We start from the raw sequence: 24,063 nt of genomic DNA, 5'->3' as shown, positions 1-24,063 counted from the left end.
ACTGGGAAAGGACAAAAGACTAACTGTGTACACTGACAGTTGGTATGCATTTGCAATGTCTCATGTACACAGAGTTATTTACAAAGAAAGAGGATTACTGACAGCTGAAGGAAAAGTCATCAAAAATAAAGATGAAATCTTGCCTTTAATTACTGCTGTTTGGCTGCCTAAGTTAGCCATTGTTCATTGCCCTGGACATAAAATACCTAAAGATGCTGTGTGTAAAGGCAATAACCTGGCCGACAGAACAGCCTGGAAGTTGGCAATACAAAGGTAATCTATAATGATGATTAACCTCCCAGACTCTGGTACAAGAACTCTTCTGGACACTCCAATATACACCACTGAGAACATGAAATGGATTGATCAACTGCTGATGGCAAAATGCCTAAATGGTTGGTGGAGAGATTCTAGGAGCATCATTATCTTATCAAGTAGTTAGGGAGGAAAGTACTGCTTAAGTTGCATCAAAGCACCCACGTGTGTGCTAGGAAGATGCAAGATCTGGTGAGAAATGCTGGACTTAGGATCAAAAATAGTCATGCTAAAATAGAACAGATTGTCAGGGACCGTAAGGCATGTCAACTGACAAATGAAAGGAAGAACCAGAGAGGAACAGGCAGTCAAATAAGAGGAGATAGACCCAGAACTTACTGGAAAGTGGAATTCACGGAAATTAAACTTGGCAAGTATGGATATAAACATGTTAGTTTTCATAGATACCTTTTCTGTATGGGTAGAAGCCTTTCCTACAAAGCATGAAACGTTACAAGTGGTGGCTAAGAAGTTACTAGAAGAGATCTTACCCAGGTTTGGCTTCCCTATTATGATAGGAACAGATAATGGACCAGCTTTCTTGTCCAAGGTAAGTCGGGGACTTGCAAGTACTCTTGGGGGAGATTGGAAATTGCATTGTACTTGTAGACCCCAAAGTTCAGTAAAGATGGAAAGGATGCATAGAACTCTAACAGAGACCCTGAACAAATTGACCATGGAGACTGGCGGTGACTTGGTAATTCTCCTTCACTTTGCCTTATACAGTGTATGCAATTCCTTATGAGATTGTATTCGGAGTGCCCCTTTCCCAAAATTCTTAATTTGTTAGAACAGTTGCTTAGAGAAGATGATTACTCAGAAATTTTGTTCTCCTTACAGATGGACTGAAGGTGCTGTACAAGTTGGGCCCTCCACCAATCCCACATCACTTCCACCCTGGAGACTGGGTCCTGGTGAAAAGACACCAACAGGAAAACCTGGAGCCGAGGTGGAAAGGAACTTATGTGATCGTCTTGATGACTCCAACGGCCCTCAAAGTCGATGGCATCACTACCTGGATCCACCATTCTCATGCAAAGCCTGCAGATACTATAGCAGATCTCGTTGAGGACCCAGTGTGCCAAGTCTTTTGCTCCAAAGAAAATCCTTTAAAGCTCAAATTGAACTGTAAAAAGACTTAGTCATGAATTGGTTATTGGTGTATAACTTAAGTGGAAATTGTATTAGCATAGTAGTAAGTGCCGGCAATCCCCACTGCCCATATAATTGGACTTAGACTGTTAGTAATCAGGTAATGGGTAAACGTTTACCTTTGGCCATGAAAGAGGGACTGTCCCTATGGTTCCCCGACAAGCTTACATTTAACTTGTGTCAGCTTGCTGATGGTGTATGGGAAGGACATAGGTTTATGAAATGTAGATGGAGGCAATGGTATGTATGCCCAGGGCAAGGAAGGACTAGTAATTGTGGGAGGACCAGAGGACTTTTACTGTAAGAGCTGGAGCTGTAAAACAAGTACCTCAGGAAAATGGAAAGGAAAAGGAGGAGACCTTGTTATGTTTAACAAACCAGGACCAATGGGCATCCATTTTAATGGGATGTCTCTACGTAAACAAATTAGGGTCTCCCAGGAGTATGATGCCAGAGTACAAGTTCAGTTCACAGACAAGGGTAAACAAGCCCTAGGATGGGAATTTGGAAAGACTTGGGGACTAAGATTGTACAGATGGGGAGAGACACATGATGGCATTCTCATAACCCTACAAGCAATTGCCACAGCCAGTTATTCCCCTTCAGCAATGGGACCAAAACCAGTCTCTGCCGTAAGCCCAAAGTAGACAACAAGAAAGAGCCCTGGGCTGTAGTGACCCCATCTCCTTCGAAAAAGAGAGACTAGACGTGGGGAGTGCATCCCCTGGGCAGAGGATTCCCTATGGCAGCTGTTGGTTCAAACTTACAATGTGATCAATCAGACCTGTGCTGATATTACAAGCTCTGGTTGGATGTGTTCTGAATGAGACCTCCATTTTATGAGAGTATTGCCTTGATACAGAATGTGACTAATGTTAAAACAAGTAAATCATGCAGGTGGGAACAAAAGGAAGCAAAACTTATTCTACAGACAGTTATAGGACAAGAGTTATGTGTGGAACGATTACCAACTAACTTTACTCACTTAAGTAATCAGACTCAAGAATGGATTCCAGAGGAGGGATACCTATTACCTCCTCAAGATGCTTGGTGGGCATGTTCAACTAGCCTAACCCCCTGCGTCCATTTAGAAGTTTGAAATAGGACTAACAGTTTTTGTGTCATAGTACAACTTATCCCACAACTGCTCTACCATTCTCAGGAAGACATGATTAAAAAGATGTCTGCAGCAAGCTATTGGCCACGAAAAGCTAAAAAAGAAATAGTAACAGCTGTAACAGTTGAGATTCTAGTGGGCTTAGCTGGACTAGGAACTTGGGTGGCATCCCTAATTATTCAGAGAACATTTCACGTTAGCCTTCTTGCCACTATAGTTGAGGATATCAAAAACCTGGAAAACACTATAGCCTACCTTCAAAAATCACATGACTCCTTAGCTGTGGTAGTGTTACAGAACAGATGGGAGCTGGACTTAATTTTCTTACAAGGAGGTCTATGTGCTGCCCTCGGGGAAGAATGATGCTTCTACGCCAATCATTCCAGAATTGTAAAAGAATCTTTAGCTAAAGTAAGAGATGGACTAGCAAAATGAAAAAGAGATAGAGAAAAACAAGAAGGATGGTTTGAATCATGGTTTAATTATTCCCCTTGGATAACCATCTTAATATCCAATCTGATGGCCCCATTATCATTCTGGTACTTGTGTTCACAGTAAGGCTTTGCGTTGTCAATCTACTAGTGATGTTTGTTAAGGAATGCGTTAATAACATGCAGCTGATGGTATTGAGAACACAATATCAACTGATTCCTGACAAAAGATATAGTGCAGGTCCGTAAGGACCATGATTGGCCCTTAAGGTGCATATTAGAAAGGGGAGAAATGAAGAGCCTAAAGCATAAAGAGGCACAATGAAGGCCTAAGTAACTCCATTACACACTAGCAACCATCTTGTGAGGTATGAACTATAAAAATAACCATGGGTTTTACCCAGAAATGACACAAATAAACAATTCCCAGACAACTGAGACATAAACTATCCTTGGGAAAGCCACAGGAATTTTCTCCAGATGCGTTAACCAAACACTGGGTGGCCTTGCAGGACACAGTGACCCAGTGGCCAGACAATTCCCATCAATAACATCAATAATAATATTACCAATCACATATGCATAGCTTAGTTTGCTTAAAATTTTAGCCAATCGTGTAATTTCTCATGTAAAACTTCTTTAAAGTTGTTTGTTCAATACTATAAAAACTGTGCTGATTCTATGCTGGGGGCCTCTTAGCTTCACTGGTTACTGAGTGCGTGGAGGACCAACCTCGAATTTGCAAATAAACAACTCCTTTGTTATTTGTATTGGTCGTGGTCTCTGGTGGTCTTCAGGGTGGGGGTGACTCGAGTACAGGTACAAAAATGTACGTTATTACATTGAAAGAAAGCGAGCAGATATTTTAACGTATTTGCTACAAGTAAGTTAATATTAAGCAAAGCTAATTAAAATAATTACTTATTTACTCCAGAGAATGAGTATAGTACTCTTGGATATCTTGGAGGAAAAGACTTTAGACCCATTACAATTGATGCCTTACATTGAAATTACTGGCTAAATTTTCTTCTTCAGAAAGGCAAAACCTCCATTTCTTTCATATTAGTATTATAAAATCATAATATCTGCATGTTGAATTGTTTTCTTCTGTTGTTTTCAATACCATTCTTCATCCATTAGGAATCTAAGGCTTTGAATGACCAATTCCTTAAAATACCTATATTGCTTATATGTGATTGAAATCTCAATAATATTAATATGAATTTATCTCTGATTCTCATCTTGAGCTACATTCATATGAAATTTATACATTCTCAAGCAAGAAACCTGACTATTTTACTCTTTTCTATATTTTAATCAATAAATCTATTCTCTTTAGAAATATATTCTCATCTTTTAAATTGCTCTATTAAACATCATGTATTTCTAGTACTTTTACTGAAATAAATATAAAGTATGGAACATGAAGACAACCCCCTTTATCACTTTAAAGTAAATCCTTGGGGACTATTTTATATATAAAAATAAAAAAGTGCAATGCACATGTTTATTCATGAATAATCTAATGGTTAAGTCAATTAGACACAAGAACTACCATACCACATCAAGTCTCAATTTACTTAAAGGCACCAAAATATAAGTGTTCATGAATATCACTCATTTTTAGAAAATGACTAGTCACAGCAATGTTTATATAATATTTCAAATTTTTAAAATGAAAATTACACCCAGATTAGATGTGAATATCCTGTTTCCAGGAATACATTTATTCAGCAAACAGGGAAACAAAAAAATAAGGGTTTGTCATATAGAATGAAAGATGTAAAAGCAGACTGTCTTTCCTTAAGATGATAAGTACATGCAAATTGTGTGATTTATTCAAAGATACTATAAAAATTCATGAGAGGATTTGTGATCAGAAGTGATAGGTAAGCAAAGTAACTGGAAAACTGTATGTAAATTGTGCATTCAATATAGGATGACAAGTTTTCAATAAATGAGCCTATAGATGATAATTTTGTATCTGTAAGACACAACCAGTATTCTACATTTTAGACATACTCCAATTCCCTTACCTCAGTTCTTGATCTATATTCCTCTACTTTCATGACGTTAATTGCTATTAAGTAACAAGGTGGGTGTTTTCTTGGTTTCTAGATCGAATAAATTTTAGTATTTTGAAACAGTAGTATAAATTCATGGAGTTTGTCTTGAATGTCAAGTTTGAGGATACTGTATTCAGGGTATTGTTAATTGGCCTGAAGCAGCGAGGAACATATTATGAATACACAGATACACAGTATAGTAAGAACTAGAGACTTGATTTCAGGGAAAGATAAAGGTCCAGGCAAGACCTTGTAGTCGAGATAAAGAAATGGAGCAAACATCAATCAACTATCATAATAAAGGAATGGAACTGATCTCTGATGTGTCTGGGTGACAGCTGTGTGTGTGTTTGTATGTGTGTGTGTGAGAGAGAGAGAGAGAGAGAGACAGAGACAGAGACAGAGAGACAAAGAGACAGAGATAGAGAGACAGAGAGACAGAGAGAGAGAGAGAGAGTAGAGAATTTTAGTGTGGCTTCCATATTTACAGCCCATAGAGCATTACTTGTTAGGGACAAGGTGCTCATACCAGAGCTTTGATACCACTGTCATCACTTTTTGCTTCAAAAAGCACTTGCTTAATCCCTAAAAAGGGAAAAATAAACAAATATCATACATGATTATTTTGAAAATTAATTGGCATATTGAAGGCCAAAGGGAGGAATTGGAGAGTAATATAATCTCTCTTCTGATTATTACACCGCAATAGCTGTGATTTTCAGGAGTCTTCTGTAATGTACTTACAGCTGAATTACTACTATGCTTGATAATATGAAACATATGATAGAGAAATAGATCAGCCAGCAAGCACAAAGAACTAGTGATAAGATGGAGCTTTTGAGCAGGGTTGCTACATCTTTTAGGAATGTAATTCCTTCATATGAACTTCAAATTTTATGGCTTTCCCTGTGTGATTAATAGGTAAGAAAGTACTGTAGAAACAAGAATTCCTGTTCAGCCAAGTAGAAAGTGCTCCTGTTCCCATCCTCATGTTGCAAATTTCGATTTTATAAAGACTCTTTGTTAGAGTGCTTTCATTTAATATACTTCAGCACATCATCTTTCCCTGTTGGAGACAGGAAAAAAGATAATTTTGTTTGAATATTATCTTATGTAAATTAGTGTGTACAGGCATGATTTGCATAATTACAAAATTTTGTAATAAATGTAAGTAGAGATCATGTCACAACTAAAAAATGTAATTAAAATCACATAACAAGACTAGAAATCACAGCATTTTGTGCATGAAAACATACATTAGATTAGATGCAGAATTTCTATTTTGAGATAAACTTTATATTGAAGTTTATATATAAACTTTATATATATATTTATATTTGAGATAAACTTTATAAACCCTTTTGCTAAAGGGTTGAAACATTTTATTGAAAGATATATTTCTTAGAGATATTTTTGCTTCATAATTTTAAGAAGAAAAATGGTCCCAAAGTAATTACTTTTTAAATTATTTTCCTGTTTCCATGTGATTAACCTTCAAATTAGAAACCCAGATATATAATTTAATTTACTTTAAACAAACATATATATTGAGTATAAGAACCTTCTACTCTCTACATTCTTCACACTAAGTTTACCAAATCTGATGAGTCTGAAATACTTTGTGATGTGTGTTGATATTATTTACTATGTAAGTGAAATGTTTAAAAAGTAGTATTTATTTTAGCTTAATTGCTCTGAAGAGACAATATGTGATATAATCAAAGGTTAAAATGATTAAATTTAAAATTTAGAACTCAGGAAATGTTTTTGACCACACTGGTTACTGGAGTCTTCACAACAACCTCATGAGATAATTTATATTGATGAAGCAAAAATCCCAGAGGTTAGACATTTACAAATACAAAAATCGTGTCATTCTGAATATGTATAGCTTCATATCAAACATAGAAAATTTAGCTTTTAAACACCTGACTATACTAATACATTTCATTGCAGGGAAAGTACTTGTTCTGAAAGGAGATAAAATTGCATTTATTTTGATAACTAAACCTAATAAAAGACAATGTTTAAAATATCACTCATTCAAGAAACAAGATGTACAGTTAGTTGATTTTCATGTCAGTTATGTTCTCTAAACTTACTAGAAGTACTAGATTAGTAAACCTAAATCATTGCTTTGTAAGGAAATAGAAATTTAGTTTCCTAAAACTCATGATTATAACTTTCTCAAACAATTACTAAGTAATTGTTTAATATTTTTTGTCATGGAATCTTATTTGATATATTTGTGTTGATTAAGTTAAATAATTGGCCAATAATAATATAAAATATGCAAGAACAAAGTTTACCTAACACAGTATTTTATTCACAAGACATATCATGGCTCTCTTAAAGAACGCTAGAAGGCAGTGTGTTTTTTATTAAATTTTAGTTATTTTGTTAATGGTTATTAATTGTCAGAAGTGGCAATTCCATAATATATTTAAAGCATTTGATTTTACTCCCTCTATTTCCTTTTCATTACTCCTACTCCCAAAAATCTTCTGTGTTTTACATAAAATTACATCTTTATATAAGCACATATAATCTAATTTGGGGGAAAAAAAGATTTAAGCTAAACTGCAACTTGATTCAAGAAGGACAGTGGATTAACAGGATGAATAAAAACTTGAATATTTTTTGTTAACTTCTGAATTGAGCTATCATTATTATTATAGTTAGGGTTAGGATCACAGACAGAATTAGAATTAGGGTTAGATAAATAGAAAATTTAACTTCAACACAGGATGACACATTGCAACAATGATAGTCACAAGACAATATGTTAAAAATGAACTTTACACCATGGGGAGGGAGGAATAAGAGAAGTAGGGGAGTAGGAGAACAAAAAAGAAGGGGCTAATAATGCTCAACAAGAAACGTACTCATTACCTTACACATGTAACTAATCCCTCTTTAAAGCATCTTTACAATAAAATAAAATTTAAAAAAAATTAAGACGAGAGCCGGTGCCTCATGCCTGTAATCCTAGCTAATAAGGAGGCTGATATCTGAGAATCATGGTTCAAAGCCAGCCCAGCAGTAAAGTCCCTGAGACTCATCTCCAATAAACCACTAGAAAACCAGAAATGGCGCTGTGGCTCAAGCAGTTGAACGCTCACCTTGAGCTGAAGAGCACAGGGACAGGGCCCAAGGCCAGAGTTCAGGCCCCACGGCTGACCAAAAAACAAAAACAAAAACAAAAAAACAAAAAAAAAGGAAAAAAAACAAAGAAAACCTGACAGGACATAGAAAAACACTTAAAAATTTATGCTCAAAATGCAAGTAAAATTTAGACCTATATATATGCTGAGCAAGAGAATAAATGTGCAATAGAGGTGTGCTATTAACAATATGATTCAGTTATATGTAGGCTTAGGATTAGGAAAGGTGTTCCAGTTAGAGCTGGGGTTAGAATAAGAAAAAGATGTAAGTTATAAAAAGGTGTATATAAGTAAGGTGTATATAAGTAAGGTGTAAATAAGATTTAAGATATAAAAAGGTGTAAAACTGCAACATATTTTAAGAATAATGAATGGCATCAGGTTAGAATGAATGAACACCAGTGTCTGTAACATTAAACATTCAGATATAATTTGGCTTAAAGTGTGAGTTACTTTTTTGTTCTGGTTAGGGTTAGGGAAGAATAAGCTTTATGGTAAAATTTAGTTTTCCAATAAGAAGTAGAAGCAAAAATAAAGTGTGATTGAATAAAATCTAGACAATTTTCTTACATTAACCATTTGGTGTTACAACAAATTATGATTAGGATTAGATTTCTGGCTAAAGGGGGTTGAGAATAGGATAAAGAAATTGGTTAAATGGGCTGGGAAGGTGGTTCAGTAGTAGAGCGCTTGCCTTGCATGCCTGAGGCCCTGGGTTCTATTCCTCAGCACCACATAAACAAAAAGAAAAAAGCTGGAAGTGGCATTGTGGCTCAGGTGGTAGAGCGCTAGGCTTGAGCTGAAGAGTTGAGGGACAGCGCGCAGTCCCAGAGTTCAGGTCCCACGACTGGACCTAAAAAAAAAAAATTGGTTAAACTAGCGGCTCGCGCCTATTATCTTAGCTACCCAGGAAGCTGATTTCTGAGGAACCCAGTTCAAAGCCATCTGAGGCAGGAAAGTCCATGAGACTTTTATGTCCAATTAACCACCAGAAAACAAAAAAGTGGTGCTGTGCCTCAAGTGGTAAAGCAAACACTTTGAGCTAAGAACTCAGGGATCGTATCCATTCCTAGAGATCAGGGATAGTGCCCTGGCCCAAAGTTCAAGCCCCACGCCCAACAAAAAGAAAAAAAAATGTGTTAAATGTTAAGTAAAGCTGAACTTATTTTACTTTCTAGGAATGCAGGAAAAGCTGGGATAATGGAAGTACAATGTATTTCATAATATCAGGATTTGAGATCAATGGATATAATGATGCCTGTTATGGAACAAGATAGATTCAGAGTTAAGAGTGAGAAAATCTGTAGGGTTTAGGAAAACCTGCAATTTATTTCAAGAATTACAAGTGGAATTTCAGTTAGGATGACACAAAATGAGCATTTCTCATAAATTTTAGAACTGGGATACTATTAGTGTCAAGGATATGGTTAGGATTCTAGCCATAGTTAGAGTTAGAGGAAGGGAGAAAAAAAATGAGAGTCAAATTGAAGGTAAATTTTAGAATAAGTCTGGTAGGAATTAGAATGAATATGAACTAGAGTATTGCTACTAATATTAGTATCTACTTACAATTAGCCTTATGGTTATTCTCAATGTTCCAGTTTAGATTAAGTTTAGGGTTAGAAAATGACTAAGATACTGGAAAAAAAATTGAAACCTGGGATGGGAAGGTGGCTCAGTGGTAGAGCGCTTGCCTTGCATGTATAAGGCCGTTTTCAATTCCTCAGCAACACATAAGCAAAAAGAAAAAAAGCCAGAAGTGGCGCTTTGGCTCAAGTGGTAGAGCACTAGCTTTGAGCTAAAGAGCTGAGGGACAGGGCTCAGGCCCAGAGTCCAGGCCCCAAAACCGGACCACCCCCCCAAAAAAAGAAATTGAAACCTATTTTTTGAAGGCTTATTTGAATCAAGTTAGGATGAGTGAAAACTAGTGTACTTGTGTTTGTGTTAGTATTGACATATAATTTGGATTAAAATTAGGGTCAGTATTATGTTCTGATTATTATTAGTTTTATAAATAGGAAAACTTTTAGTATAAAATTCAGTTTTCACTAACAAGTAAAGGGAAAAATGTGATAATGAATAGTAACTAGAGTATTATCATTATATTTATTTCCCAGTGATCATTCTTGCAATGATTAATGAGAGTTTTCCAGCCAGGTTTAGGTTGAGAGTTAGCGTTAAGTAATGGACTAGATGGTAACTAATCTGAAATTGATTTAGGGTACAGAGGTCCAGGAAAAGGTAGGATCAATGGATGGAAACTACAGTATTTTTCCTGATAAGAGAACTGGAAGACAAATAATATAATGGTTCATGTTAGGGAAGAAGATAACTTCAGAGGCAGAGGCAGAAAATTGTGGGAATTAGGTAAAACTGAAACCCATTTCCAGAGTGCAAACTGGAGTGTTCATTAGAATGAATAAGAACGAGAGTATTATTCTTAAATATTAGAATTGGACTATCATTAGCGTGAAAGTTATGTTTCAGTTCCAGCTGGAGTTAGTTTTAGAGTTAGGGAAAGGGAAAATTTAGGGTCAAACTGATACTAAATCTTTTAATAACAAATCGAATTAGAATTAGGATGAATGTGAAATAGGAAAATGCTGACAATATTCAGATTAGTGTGAGTGTTAGTCTCAATATTATGATTAGTATGATTAGTGTGATTATTATTAGTATGATTAGTGTGAGGGTTAGTCTCAATATTCCAGTTAGGTTTAGGGTTAAAAAAATGGCAAGATATTGAGTAAAACTATGAACAATTTTTTTTTGAAGATGAATCAAAGTTAGAATGAGTAAAAACTAATGTCTTTGTATGGCTTTTAGAATCCAAAGGCTATTTAGGTCTATGGTTATGGTTACATTTCTAGTTCACGTTAGACTTAGGCTTAGGAAAGGGTAAGCTTTAAGGGAAAACAGTTTTCTGCTAACGTAAGTTTGAAATTTAACAAAAACTACAGAGTTTTCCTGTTTCCTATACAGGGTTCAATAGGGTTAAATTTAGAGTTAGGTTTCTAGTAAGGTTTAGATATATAGTTAGGGTTAGGAACTAGAGTAGATTTTAAGCAAATCTGCAAGTTCTTTTTGGAGATCTAGGAGTTCAGTAAAAGTTAAGATCAGTGGAAATTATGGTACTTTTCATGATATGAAGATTTGAGGCTAATGATTCATAATAGGGAACGATTTCAGAGTCCAACTCAGGGAATCTATAAGATTTGGAGCAAACTGCAAATCATTTCAAAGACAATGAGCATCTGTTAGGATGTGTCTAAACTTGAGTATTTTCCATTAATTTTAGGATTGGATTACTATTAGCATTAAGGTTACTCTTAAGGTTCTGACCAGGATTAGAGTTAGGATTAGAGCAATGGAAGGTTGAGAACTTGAATGCCTTATTTCCTTTGTGTATGTATATGCACTATCTAAGGCTTGGATCCAAGGCTTGGGTTCTGTCCCTGAGCTTTTTGCTGTAGGCTACCATTCTACACTTGAGCCACGAGTCCACTTCCAGCTTTCTTTAGCAGTGAATTGGAGATGAGAGTCTCACAGACATTCCTATCCGAGCTGACACTGAACTGAGATCCCCAGATCTCTTCCTTCTGATTAAAGGTAGGATTAAAGGCATGAGCTACCAGAGCTCAGAAAAGTGCCTGACTTACTAATTGCTTTTACTTTTGGTCGAGATCGAGACATAAATTCAATATCTGACCGCTTTGCTCACTAGGTAGCACTGCCACTGGAGTGATATCTCCAAAAATGATTATTTTAAATAGCTGGAAATGATTAAATTTTCTTCAGATGATATGTATCATTAGTGTTGTTCTAAAACTTATCCTAACTAAAAAAAGATTTATAGACCCTAGAGATGATCTGAGGAGATTCTCATGTTTTGCTTCTAATTGCAGAACATTTTAGGGACATGATTTTTAATTATTAGTTTAAGTAGCAAAGGAGTTCTCATTAAACAATGCCGTTTATGCATACAATATACCTTGGTCAATGCCAACACTTCAACATTCTCATCCATCCCTCCCATATGGACCTCTTCCTTCACTCTGCTTAATTTTATAGCATATTTACTGGATTCCTCTGCATTCCTCCCCCCCTTTTTCCTGTTCATTCTTCTACCATTTCTAACTTCACCCCTCTTTTACTACCCAATTCCATATGATCCAGCAACTCTACTCCTGAGCATTTACCTGAAAGATTACAAACCAGGATATAGTAAAGGTTTCAGCAAAACCAGGCTTACTGAATCAGCCCAGATAGCCTTCAAGAGAGAAATGAATCAAGTATATGTAACACACACACACGAAATTCTACTTATTGATCAGAAAGAATATTTTACCATTTGTATTTCTCATTTCTCATTTCATCTACCTGGTATCCCATTGTCATCATACTGTCCCTGTACTGCAGTAACCAACATAGGCAAACTGATGGAAAAGATTTTCAAGGTTATCGGCTAGCCATACATTCCTGAATATGAGTTTTCTGCTCATGCTTTTTGTCTATTCATGCCTTTGAGTAGTGATTGTACAGATTCATTTGTACCATTTGCTACACAGAAAAGAGATGAACCACTTGTATGTTTATATATGTATATAAACATACATACATGGATATATGCACACATATGGATATATATTAAATACTTGAGTACATTTTATGTTTTCAAAATTATGGAGCTAACAAAAATCACATGCATTTTTCTTCCTTTTCATTTTTTCAAAACCTAAATAACTTTGTCTCTTTTGAATACCTAATTTTAAAGAAGAGAATGTCATCACCTCTGATCTGTCAGTGGCCTTGAAATTAGATGTTCAAATAGGACAAAGTTGTTTAGGCTTTTTGGTAAAAGAGAGAAGTATTACTAGTATTCAGGGGTTCTCTGCTTGCTAGATAGGATTTGCTTGTATCGCACTTAGCAGCTCAACTACTTTTGCTATACTTCTAATCTGTTTGATTTACTTGAGGTCCTGAACTTTTTGCCAGGGTCTGATCTTAGATTGACTGAGACTTGATAACTGTGCCTCCCACATAATTAGCTAGGATTACAGATGTGAACTACTATGGCAAGCTCATTTGTTGAGATGGCTGTCATGGCAGTTTTTTATCTGGCCTGGCCTCAGACCATGATCATTTTCATTTCTGCTTCCCAATCAGCTGGGATTACAGATGTGGGCTACAATATTTGGTGTACATAACACCTTCTTTTTTAAAAAAGAGGTTTTTATTGTAAAAATACTTTATAGAGGTGTTATATATACCTCCTACTTTGTTTTTCCCCTACCCTCCCTTCCCTCCCACCTCCACAACTACACTCCCCCTCTCCTCCCTTCCCTGCTTCCCCGCCAATATTGTAAAGTTCCGTTCTCAACATAGTGTCTTGTGCATCTCATTGTTACAATGGGTCAGCCTGTACCCTATTTAAACATTTTTTTCCCTTCCTCTCCCCAAGCTAGAGAAGGGTGTATACAAGATGCAGGGCACCAACTTTAAATACAGTGAAAACAGGCGTTATATCATGGGGGACGATCATACAAAGAAACAAACAAATCACATGGTAGATTATAAACCCTATCTTGGGGTTCATTTCACTTAACATCATCTTATCTGGTCATATGTACATAGCTTTTGAACTTTTATGCTTGTCCAGCCATATACTAGTTGTTGCAAATAAGGGAAACAATAGGACCTATGTTTCTTTGTGTGTGGATTTTAATATAATTTTTTCCAAGACTCCACGTAGAGCTCCCCTATGACCCAGCAATCCCACTTTTGGGCATTTACCAAATGACCATACACAAGACCATACTAAGCTACCAGCACAACTACGTTTATTGCAGCATTATTTACCATAGCTAAGATATGGAACCAACCCAGCTGCCCCTCAGTAGATGAATTGATCAAGAAAATATGATATTATATATATATATATATATATATATATATATATCTTTATATATACACACACACACAATGGAATTCTATGCCTCCATCAGAGAGATTGACATCGCCTCATTTGCTAGGAAATAGAAAGATGCAGAAACAATTATATTAAGTGAAATAAGCCAGGCTCAAACAACCACAGCTCCCATGGTTAACCTTACTTGCAGTAATTAGTACATGGTACTATATAACCATATAAGAGGATGTTATGACACAAATGAGTTTTTATTCCATGAGATTCTTATCTCTATATAATCCCCCAAATTGGCAGGAGAGCTGTGGATCAAATACAGAGCACAACCCTTGAGGGAACAAGCTTAATTGAGAAGGTAAGGTCCTTAGTTTAAACCATAACATAAGCACTCAAAAAAGTTGATATTTTCTTGAGGTTTTTATTAATTGCTCAGATAATAATCAACATTGTATTTATGGTTAGCATTACTAGTAAAATCATGTTATATTTCCTGATGTTATTCTTTATTTTCGTACATTTTATTTACACATTAATATCCAGTAATGGTAAGAGATTATTACTGTTTCACAAGTTTTTTATGGCAGTTGAATATATGGATGAGCGGTGCATACAAGGTGTTTGGACTGAAAATAGATATTTGCAAGCTCTTCACATAAATCAATTATAGTTGAAGAAGCTGTTGGCATGTATGAAATAAACTAAAGGAACCAGCAAGGAAAGAGAAGGTTTGATTCTGGAAAGCACACAATTTTGGAAGAAAAACACAACAAGGAAAATATGTATCTTTTGGTAACTCTTTTTAACCCACCTACACATTTGATTCCTTATTTCTAGTGGAAGGCATTTCAGTTAACTTTATTTAACAAAGTTAAACATGATTGACATTTAATACTAACTGGCTTATGTCTCAGGGAAACAATTATTCTACCCAGGTGCCAGGCCCATATGCCTATAAACCTAGCTACTCAGAGGACTGAGATCTCTAGATCCTAGTTCAAAGCCAGGTTGGAGAGGAAATTTGGTGAGATTTTCTGTTCAATTAACCACGAGAAAATTGGAAGTGGCACTCTATGGCTCAAAGTAGCAGCGATAGTCTTGAGTAATAAATCTCAGACACAGAACCCAGGCCCTGAGTTCAAGCTCTCTGACATTATTCTTAAAATACTTGTTCCCACTGTTCAATGTGTCTAGAAGAATGTTTTAAACTTAGGGATTTTTTATTTCATGTTGTCAGCATTGATTTTTAAGATGTGCAAAGAAAAATTATAGTCAGAACTGGTTTGTATTGCTTTGTATTATCCATTGCCTCTACACTCAGAGATCAGCTGGAAAGCAGATAGCCAAATCTTAGCTCTTGGCAATGAAGATGGATATGTGTTACTTTTAGGAAAGTAACAAACTTATGAAATGGTAGCCTTTATATATAACACCTTAATAGTAACAATAAAATTAATATTATTGCTATGTTTTTTGTCTCTTGTGGAGCTTGAACTCTGGGTCTGGGTATTGTCCCTCAGCTCTTCAGCTCAAGGCTAGCACTCTACCACTTGAGCAACAGTGCCACTTCACATTTTCTGAACCTTTAGTTGGAGATCTGGGTCTCACAGACTTTCCTGCCCTGGCTGGCTTTGAACAGAGACCCTCACTTCTCAGCCTCCTTAGTAGCTAGGATTACAGGTGTTGAGACACTGGGGCCTGGCAGTAAAATTATTTTGAAAAAGAATAAAACCCACGATTGTATACTTAAAAAAATCACAATTTGGCAATTGTATCTCTAACATTGTTGTATCAAAGTAACCATAGGCAGCAATCATTTTTAGATCTCACTATGTTCTGTCCAATGCCAGATAATATTTCATCAATTAATTTTAATTTTAATTTTTCCTAACAAAGTTCATTATGAATGCTCAACAGCACAATTTTCTTCAACATATTTATTTCAACAAACTGCATTTTGCACTTGGTTGCAAAATTTTTTTAATTTTGCCAGAGGTGGAGCTTGAAATCAGGACCTGGGCACTCTCTCTTAACTTCTTTTACTCAAGCCTAGCACACTACCAATTGAGCCACAGCACCACTTCCAGTTTTTCTGCTTACATAATACTGATGAATAAAATCAAGTGCTTCATGCATGCGAGGCCAGCACTCTACCACTAACCACATTCCCAGTCACTGGGCCTTTTGTTGTTGTTGTTTTAAGATTGCATTTTACTATATGTCCTTCAGTTGGCCTAAAACTTAGGCTGGTCTCAAGCTAACTTCTAAATTAGCCTCCCAAGTTCAGAGATTACAAACAATGGCTACCATATTCAGCTCAGGATTCTTTGTGAGAGAATACTCTTTTCACATATACAAAGAGTTATTCTGCATATAAGGGAAACCATGGGACCTATATTTCTTTGAGCCTGGCTTACTTCACTTAATAAAATAACTAGTATATGTCTGAGACAAACAGAAATTGTCAGACAAGTTGATGTTAGGTGAAATGAACCCCAAGATCAGGTTTCAAATGTTTTTCTTTTTCCTTTCTTGCAATTGTTTCCAATATATTTATAAGATGATTTCTTTGTTGCTTTGTATGTACCTCCCCCATGATATAAGCCCTGCTTTCACTCTATTTGATGTTGATATAATTTGTGGAGTGGAAGGGAAAAAACAAACCATTTGAATAGGGTTACAGGTGAACCCATTACAACAATGAGATGTACAAGATGTCAAAAAAGAAGATTACAACTTTGGCAGAGGTTGCGGGGTGGTGATGGTGGTGGTGGTGTGGGGGTAGGGGGGTGAAGAGGGGAAGGGATGGAAAGGGGAAACAAAGGAGGAGGCAACAATGCTTGATAAGAAATGTACTCACTGTCTTGCCCATGTAATTGTAACCCATCTGTATGAAATTTATCACAACTAAAAAAAAAAAGACTTGAATTTAAAAAAAATGAAAGGAGCTATTCTGTCTTCCTTGGACTGGATGTTTTTTGCATTCAGCACTGTTAATCACATTTCTTGTCCTGGTATGTTTCCCCTTCTAGATCAATAGAAATATTTCAGGTTCTGAACTTGAAGCTGATCCTTGGCATCCAACAACATCAGATTCTTGTGAATAGCACTAGCTGGCCTCAAAAGCATAGCAGCCAGATTGAGTTCAGCTATCTGATGGCATTGGGCTCCAACAATGGAATCATTTCTGTGCACAGACTGAATACTGTCATAGGTAATTTTGATTTATTCCACTCTATTCTCAACTACTTGCCATTCTCAGCTTTGTATGTCTTAAATTCTGTTAAACATTAATTACTATTTCCTGCCATTCTCAAAAGTAACATATATGTCTTACTTTAAAATTCATTCAAACATGCAAAAATGTTAACATAGTTGCTGTCCACCAGTGGCTCATGTTTTAAAACCTAGCTATTTAGGAGGTCAAAAACTGAGGATTCAAGTTTAAATCAGCCTATGCAAAAAATCTGAGATATTTCTCCAATTAAGAAAGCAAAATTCAGAAGTGGAGATGTGGCTCAAGTGGTAGAGTTTTAGCTTTGAGCAAAAAGACAAAGCAAGAATAATAGGTCTAATTCTAACTCCATTATTTACTCATAGAAAACACACACACACACACACACACACACACACACACACACAATTTACATTCTCCTGGACTCTCCTTCTTGAACAGTATTCAATCCCATTAACTTAATGCATATTTTCACCAAATTATTATGGTAGGGATTAAACTACATTTGTATTTATGATAATGTACATTTTTGTACATTTTGTTTTGCAATTTTGTGAACTTATGTGACAGAACAGTGTTTTGTCAAGACTAAACAGAAACCAATGTGTCAGTAAATATGTATGTGACATGTAGACTGAAAGATGCAGATAATACCACTTGAAATTTTATTTCTCCAAGTTTAAATATATATGCATATGTATGTATTTAAAATTTCTGCCAAGATTTTAATTCCATTAACAATGATCTATTTGTTCCATTATATAAATTTAAGATATTGTATGTTTCATAGTAGATTATTATTTAAGAATTCCTCAACTCCTTATTCTCCTGTGTCAGGTTCTTGAGTATTGGCTGGCATTACCATATAGTAGGATAGTACCATGTCTAGCTATATTATTTAAATTTTGTTCAGTAGAATTTTTATGCCAAGGTCGCAGGACCCCCACCAAGAAGACCACTGAGAGTCAGACTGTTTTATTTAAATGGGCTGCAGCTCGGCCTCGTCCTACATTCAGACACAGTGGAGCCCAAGAATAGATCCCCAAGCTAAGGATTTGCAGGTCTTATAAAGGCACACCATCAGGTGGTTTAGCACCACGTGTTGCTTTGCTCTGAAACAAGCAACAAATGGTCACTGCTTCAAGTACTTTAACCCTTCATTCCCCCCCTTGATTTATGGTCCTGAGAAACAATCTTGTGGCTCTGGCCCAAAACTTATGAAGGGTTAAAGTTTTGAGGCAGAGACCACTTGTTGCTTGTTTCTAGCCAAGCAACACAAGGTGGTAATCCAAACACCTGGTTGGTTGTGTGCTTTATAACCCCTGCCAATCTTTAGCTGGGGGCTCTCCTCCTAGGCTCTGCTGTTTCAGAGTGTAGGACGGCAAGAACTGCAGCCCATTTAAATAAAACCTTAAAACAGCTGTAAAGTCTGACTCTCAATGGTCTTCTTAGTGGGTGTCCTGCGAGCTTGGAACAACATATTAGTTGGGGCTCATCCGGGATCCCCCAAAGGCCCCCAAGACCTCAGACTCCAAAGGTAAAACAGCACTGTCTTTGTTAATTTGTCTTAACCTGTCATTTGTCTGTTTTACTTTCGTTTTCCCTTGTGAGGATGGCCCTCAGATTCATAAAGGGTTGTGGAAGCGGACTCGCTTGCACGACAACCTTGGAGGAACTGGGAGACATCCCAGATCCTATTGTGGTGCGGGAGTAACCCTGCCATGTGGAGCGGGATTACTTGGAAGCCCACCATGTGGGGCGGGGGTCCTTGGAACCCCGCCGTGTGAATTATGGAGAGGGGGTGGGTTCTGTGTTGGGCCAGAATTGACCAAGATGGCCTCCTAACTGAGGTCCAACTCACCACTGTGGGTCTGTTCCTTCTGCTGTGGGGTGTAGGTGTGGAACCCCGACGTGACAGGAGTCAGTGGACCAATTCAGGAGATCTCCACTTTGTAAGTTTTTTTTTTTTTTTTTTTTTTTTTCCGTAACCGTCAGGCCTGCATGTTTTTTGTTTGTACTGTTTATTGTTTTTTGGACTGTACTACTGATAGGACTGGAAACCATGGGCAACACTCCATCTAGCCCCCTAGACTTACAAAAAGAAACTAAGAAAGAGGAAAAGAAATTGTTCCCCCCTGATTTTTCAGGGAGATAACTTGGAAGAAGAAATGTTTCCTTCCCCCATACTCCCGTTCCCAGGTTCCTTCTGCAGAGCCGGAGAATGATCAAGAGAAGGAGGGAGCTGTAGAATGAGCAGCCGAAACCTCGGCACCCGCCCTTAAAGTTTCTGAGGTGCCAGTCACTCAAGGATGCCATGGGATCAGCCCACCTTCTAGTGCAGCTGTTTTTCCCTTAGGCGCTGTAGGTCTTGTGGATGTGGATGGTCAACAGCAACGCCAACATTGGCCATTTTCTACCAGTGATCTATACAATTCGTGCACCCAAAATGCCCCCTTTTCTGAGAAACCCCAGGATTTAATTTGTTTGCTTGAAACTATGCTCTTTACTTATTAGCCTACTTGGGATAATTGTAGTCAACTTTTACAGGTCCTTTTTACAACGGAAGAGAGAGACGGTATCTGAGAGGCAGCCCAGAAACATATCACTGGCCCCACAGGAGCGCCCATAATGGATCCTGTCCTGATCGCTGCCATTTTTCCTGAGATGCAACCAACATGGGTCTACAATAAGGTTGAAGGTAGGGAGCGACTCCTCATCTACCGCCAGGCTCTGTTGGCAGTTCTCCAGGCAGCAGCTCGCAGACCTACAAAGATGGCCAAAGTTTATGATGTTAGACAGGGAGGAAGGGAAAGTCCAGCAGCATATCTTGAGTGGCTCATTGAAGCTTTTAGTCAATATACCCCATATGATCTTGAGGCCCAGGAGTTGGCTCAGATGGTTATGTTTGTCTATATAAATCAGGCTGCACCAGATATACAGGGAAAGTTGCAGGCTCTAGACAGACTTGGTAAAAAGTGTATTAGGGATCTAGTAGCCACGGTGGAAAAGGTTTACAATAAGAGAGACAGAGGAGCAAAGACAGGAAAGGAAAGACAGAGAACATGAAATTGAACGTGAAAAGAGAGACCGGGCCAAGAAAAGAGGCCAGTCTTGTTGGACATGCCACCATCGTATGTCGAGCTTACTTGGTTCACAGACAGCAGCAGTTTCATTTGAGATGGAGAAGGGTACAAGGGTACAGCAGTCACCACGGACACTGAGATAGTGTGGGCAGAAACACTCCCTCAGGGAACATCTGCACAAAGAGCAGAACTAGTGGAACTAACAAAAGCCCTACAAGTGGGAAAAGGGAAGAGACTAAACATTTACACAGACAGTCAGTATGCTTTTTTCACCGTGCATGTCCATGGAGCCATTTACCAAGAGAGCGGGCTACTGATAGCTAAGGGAAGACTATTAAAACCAAACAAGAAATTTTAAGCCTCATTCGGGCCATATGGGAACCAGCAAATATTGCCATTATGCACTTCCCTGGCCATCAAAAGGGAACTGATTCTATAACCAAAGGAAATAACTTGACCGATCAGGCAGCTAGGGAGGCGGCCCTCCAGCCCAGAGCAGAAGTATTGATTCTAGAAGACCCAGGGCCATGAGCTTTGCCTTCTGAGCCTCAGTACTCCCAAGAAGACTTGGCGGGATAAAGAAAATTCTCATGGCCTATAAACCCCTGGACAGAGAAGGAAACAAAGACTGGTGGAAAACGCATGAGGGGAAACTTATCTTGCCACAAAGATGGGGCAAGGTGATTCTTAAGAGAATCCATCGGGTCTCTCACATGGGAACCCGAAGAATGCAGGACTTGCTCCAGCACTCAGAAGTTAAAATTAAGCAAGGAAATCAACTCATTGAAGACATAGTTAAAAATTGTAAAGCCTGTCAGCTTACCAATGCCCCTAAGCAACCAGCTGCAAAAGGAGCTCTACTCCGTGGAGATAGGCTAGGTGTATATTGGGAAGTAGACTTCCCAGAAATTAAAACTGGAAAATTGGATATAAATATTTGCTAGTTTTCGTAGATGCCTTTTCAGGATGGGTTGAAGCCTACCCAAAAAAGCATGAGACCCTGAATGCCATGGCTAAGAAGATCCTGGAAGAAATCCTACCCAGGTATATGGCTTCCCATCCACCATCAGGTCAGACTGGCCTTCGTCTCAAAAGTAAGTCAGGGAATAACTGCAGCACTGGGGATGAATTGGAAATTGCACTGTGCTCATAGACCTCAGAGTTTAGGGCAGGTAGAAAAAATGAATCGGTCTCTAAAAGATACCTTAACTAAATTGGCCTTGGAGACTGGCACAGACTGGGTATCTCCCCTTCCTTTTGCCCTGTTTAGAGTAAGAAATTCACCCTATCAGCTTGGCTTTACTCCACCTATTATCCCTATCCTTCAGACTGAATTGCTTGCTGATTTGGATGATACTGAATTTCTGTGTAAGCTTGACTATTTACAGCTGGTGCATAAGAGTATGTGGCCCCAGCTTAGAGCATTATATGATTATCTTTCTCTCTCTTTAACTGTTTGCACTCCCTTTCATAAGCTAGGGAAAGCACAAGTGATGAGAAGATTCATTTTGGAAGGGGAAATTGGTAATGGGGTTTGACGTTGGTATCACATACATATTAGTCTGACCTCCCATTTGAGTTATGCCTCTCGCACTATTTTTTTTTCGTTTGTATTATTATCCTAAAAGTGAATTACACAGATGATACAGTCATATAAATCAGGTATGGATATATTTCTTTTTTTTTGAAAGGTCACCCCTTCCTTTGCTCTCTCAATTTTTCTCTCTCATTGGTTTGGTTTTATTAACTTTTCTTCTTCTTCTTCTTTCTTCTTCTTTTCTTCTTCTTCTTCTTCTTCTTCTTCTTCTTCTTCTTCTTCTTTTTCTTCTTCTTCTTCTTCTTCTTCTTCTTCTTCTTCTTCTTCTTCTTCTTCTTCTTCTTCTTCTTCTTCTTCTTCTTCTTCTTCTTCTTCTTCTTCTTCTTCTTCTTCTTCTTCTTCTTCTTCTTCTTCTTCTTCTTCTTTTCTTCTTCTTCTTCTTCTTCTTCTTCTGTTACTATTATTGTTGTTGTTGCTGTTGTTGTTGTGCTGTGGAGGTTTTACTTACATTCATGTGGTAGTGATTACATTTCTTTTGTCTTTGTTTTTGTTTTAGTCAGTAATGAGGCTTGAACCCAGGGCCTGGACACTGTCTTTGAGCTCTTTTGCTGATGAATGGCACTCATATTGAGCCACAGCTCTACTTCCCTGAGGATATTTCTTTTTGGACAATGTCATCCTTTCTCTCATCTCTTCCAGTTTTCCCATCCTTCCACACAAACAAGTTGCATAGGTCATTTTCAAAATAGTACCAATTGAATACCGCTATTTCACATGATTATCCTTTAACTTCTCAAAGAGAGATAAATTTTTTAAAAATGACAAAAAAATGAAAAGTGTAAGAAAAATACCATCTTGTGTCTGATTCCTGGTCACTGGTTATTTTTGAGATAGGGTCTGTGAGTGTGTGTGTGTGTGTGTGTGTGTGTGTGTGTGAATACTGGGGCTTGAACTCAGGGAGCTGACCTTTAGCTTTCTTACTCAAGAGTAAAAGAATACAACTTGAACCAAACTTCCATCTTGATTTTGAATGGTTAATTGGAGATCAAGTATCACAGGTTTTTCCTACCTAGTCTAGCTTCAATTCACTTTCCTCAGATCTCAGATTTCTAAATAGCTAGACTTACAGGTGTGAGCCACTGGTGGTGCTTGGCCTACCTTCTTTTCGTTAAGTAGTTGAAATATAAAAGACAATTGCAATCATAGTAAAAATGAAATCAAATTAACTTTCCAAGCTTCAATAACTTTAAATATTTTGTCACATTTGATTTGTACAGAAAAACATTTTTTTGTAAATGCTCCTGCAATTTGGTTTTCATCTGGGTTTTTTTCCTCATGATGAACTTGATTTTATATAGCTTTTTACCTACTAAATATTGATGAAAATAATGCCCTCTGGGCATTAATGACCTTCTTTTGGCTTTCATAAGGAAATGGTGGAAGCTAACACTTGTTGTGATAAATTCGTGTGCAGGACCCCACATTCTTAGCCAGAAGACAGTAGTGCCTGTTACAAATCATATATATCTGACAAAACCCTGACTCAGGCCATGTTACTACCTTCCTCTATGTCCTCTTCGAGTGCAATCCTGACTCTCCAGTGGCCATGACAAAGCCCTGCTGGGAGTTCTCAGTACACAGCCAAGGTCACCAGTCAGGTGTGGCAGCTACAGTATGATGGGAGACTGGTGACTGCTTCCTATGATGGAACAACACTGGGAATGTTAGGTCCTTAAGCTGTCATCAGTCCTGAATGCTCCTCATTGAGCATTTGATCCTAAGAGTTAAGGAGACATCACTCTCTCTTCCTTGTGCCAGTTGTGGACCTGTATTTCTTCTGCTGCTGTCATCTTCTGTGGAAAGAAATGATCTGAGCTCTATAAGTCATTTTGCTTATTCTAGGCGATTAGTTTAAGGCTGGCTTTTATACTTAGACAAAAAGAAATACAGTGATAAAAAATAGCAAATAACATTTTTTCTAGTCTATTTATTACCAAAATATGATTTCAAATTCTACCAATAATTCTTAATCATAAGAGC

Source organism: Dipodomys spectabilis, unplaced genomic scaffold (genome assembly GCF_019054845.1).
Source record: "Dipodomys spectabilis isolate Male_0828 unplaced genomic scaffold, ASM1905484v1 ptg000037l, whole genome shotgun sequence".
Classification (NCBI taxonomy): Eukaryota; Metazoa; Chordata; class Mammalia; order Rodentia; family Heteromyidae; genus Dipodomys; species Dipodomys spectabilis.
The sequence above is the reverse complement of the archived record's forward strand: the minus strand, read 5'-3'. Positions refer to the sequence as shown.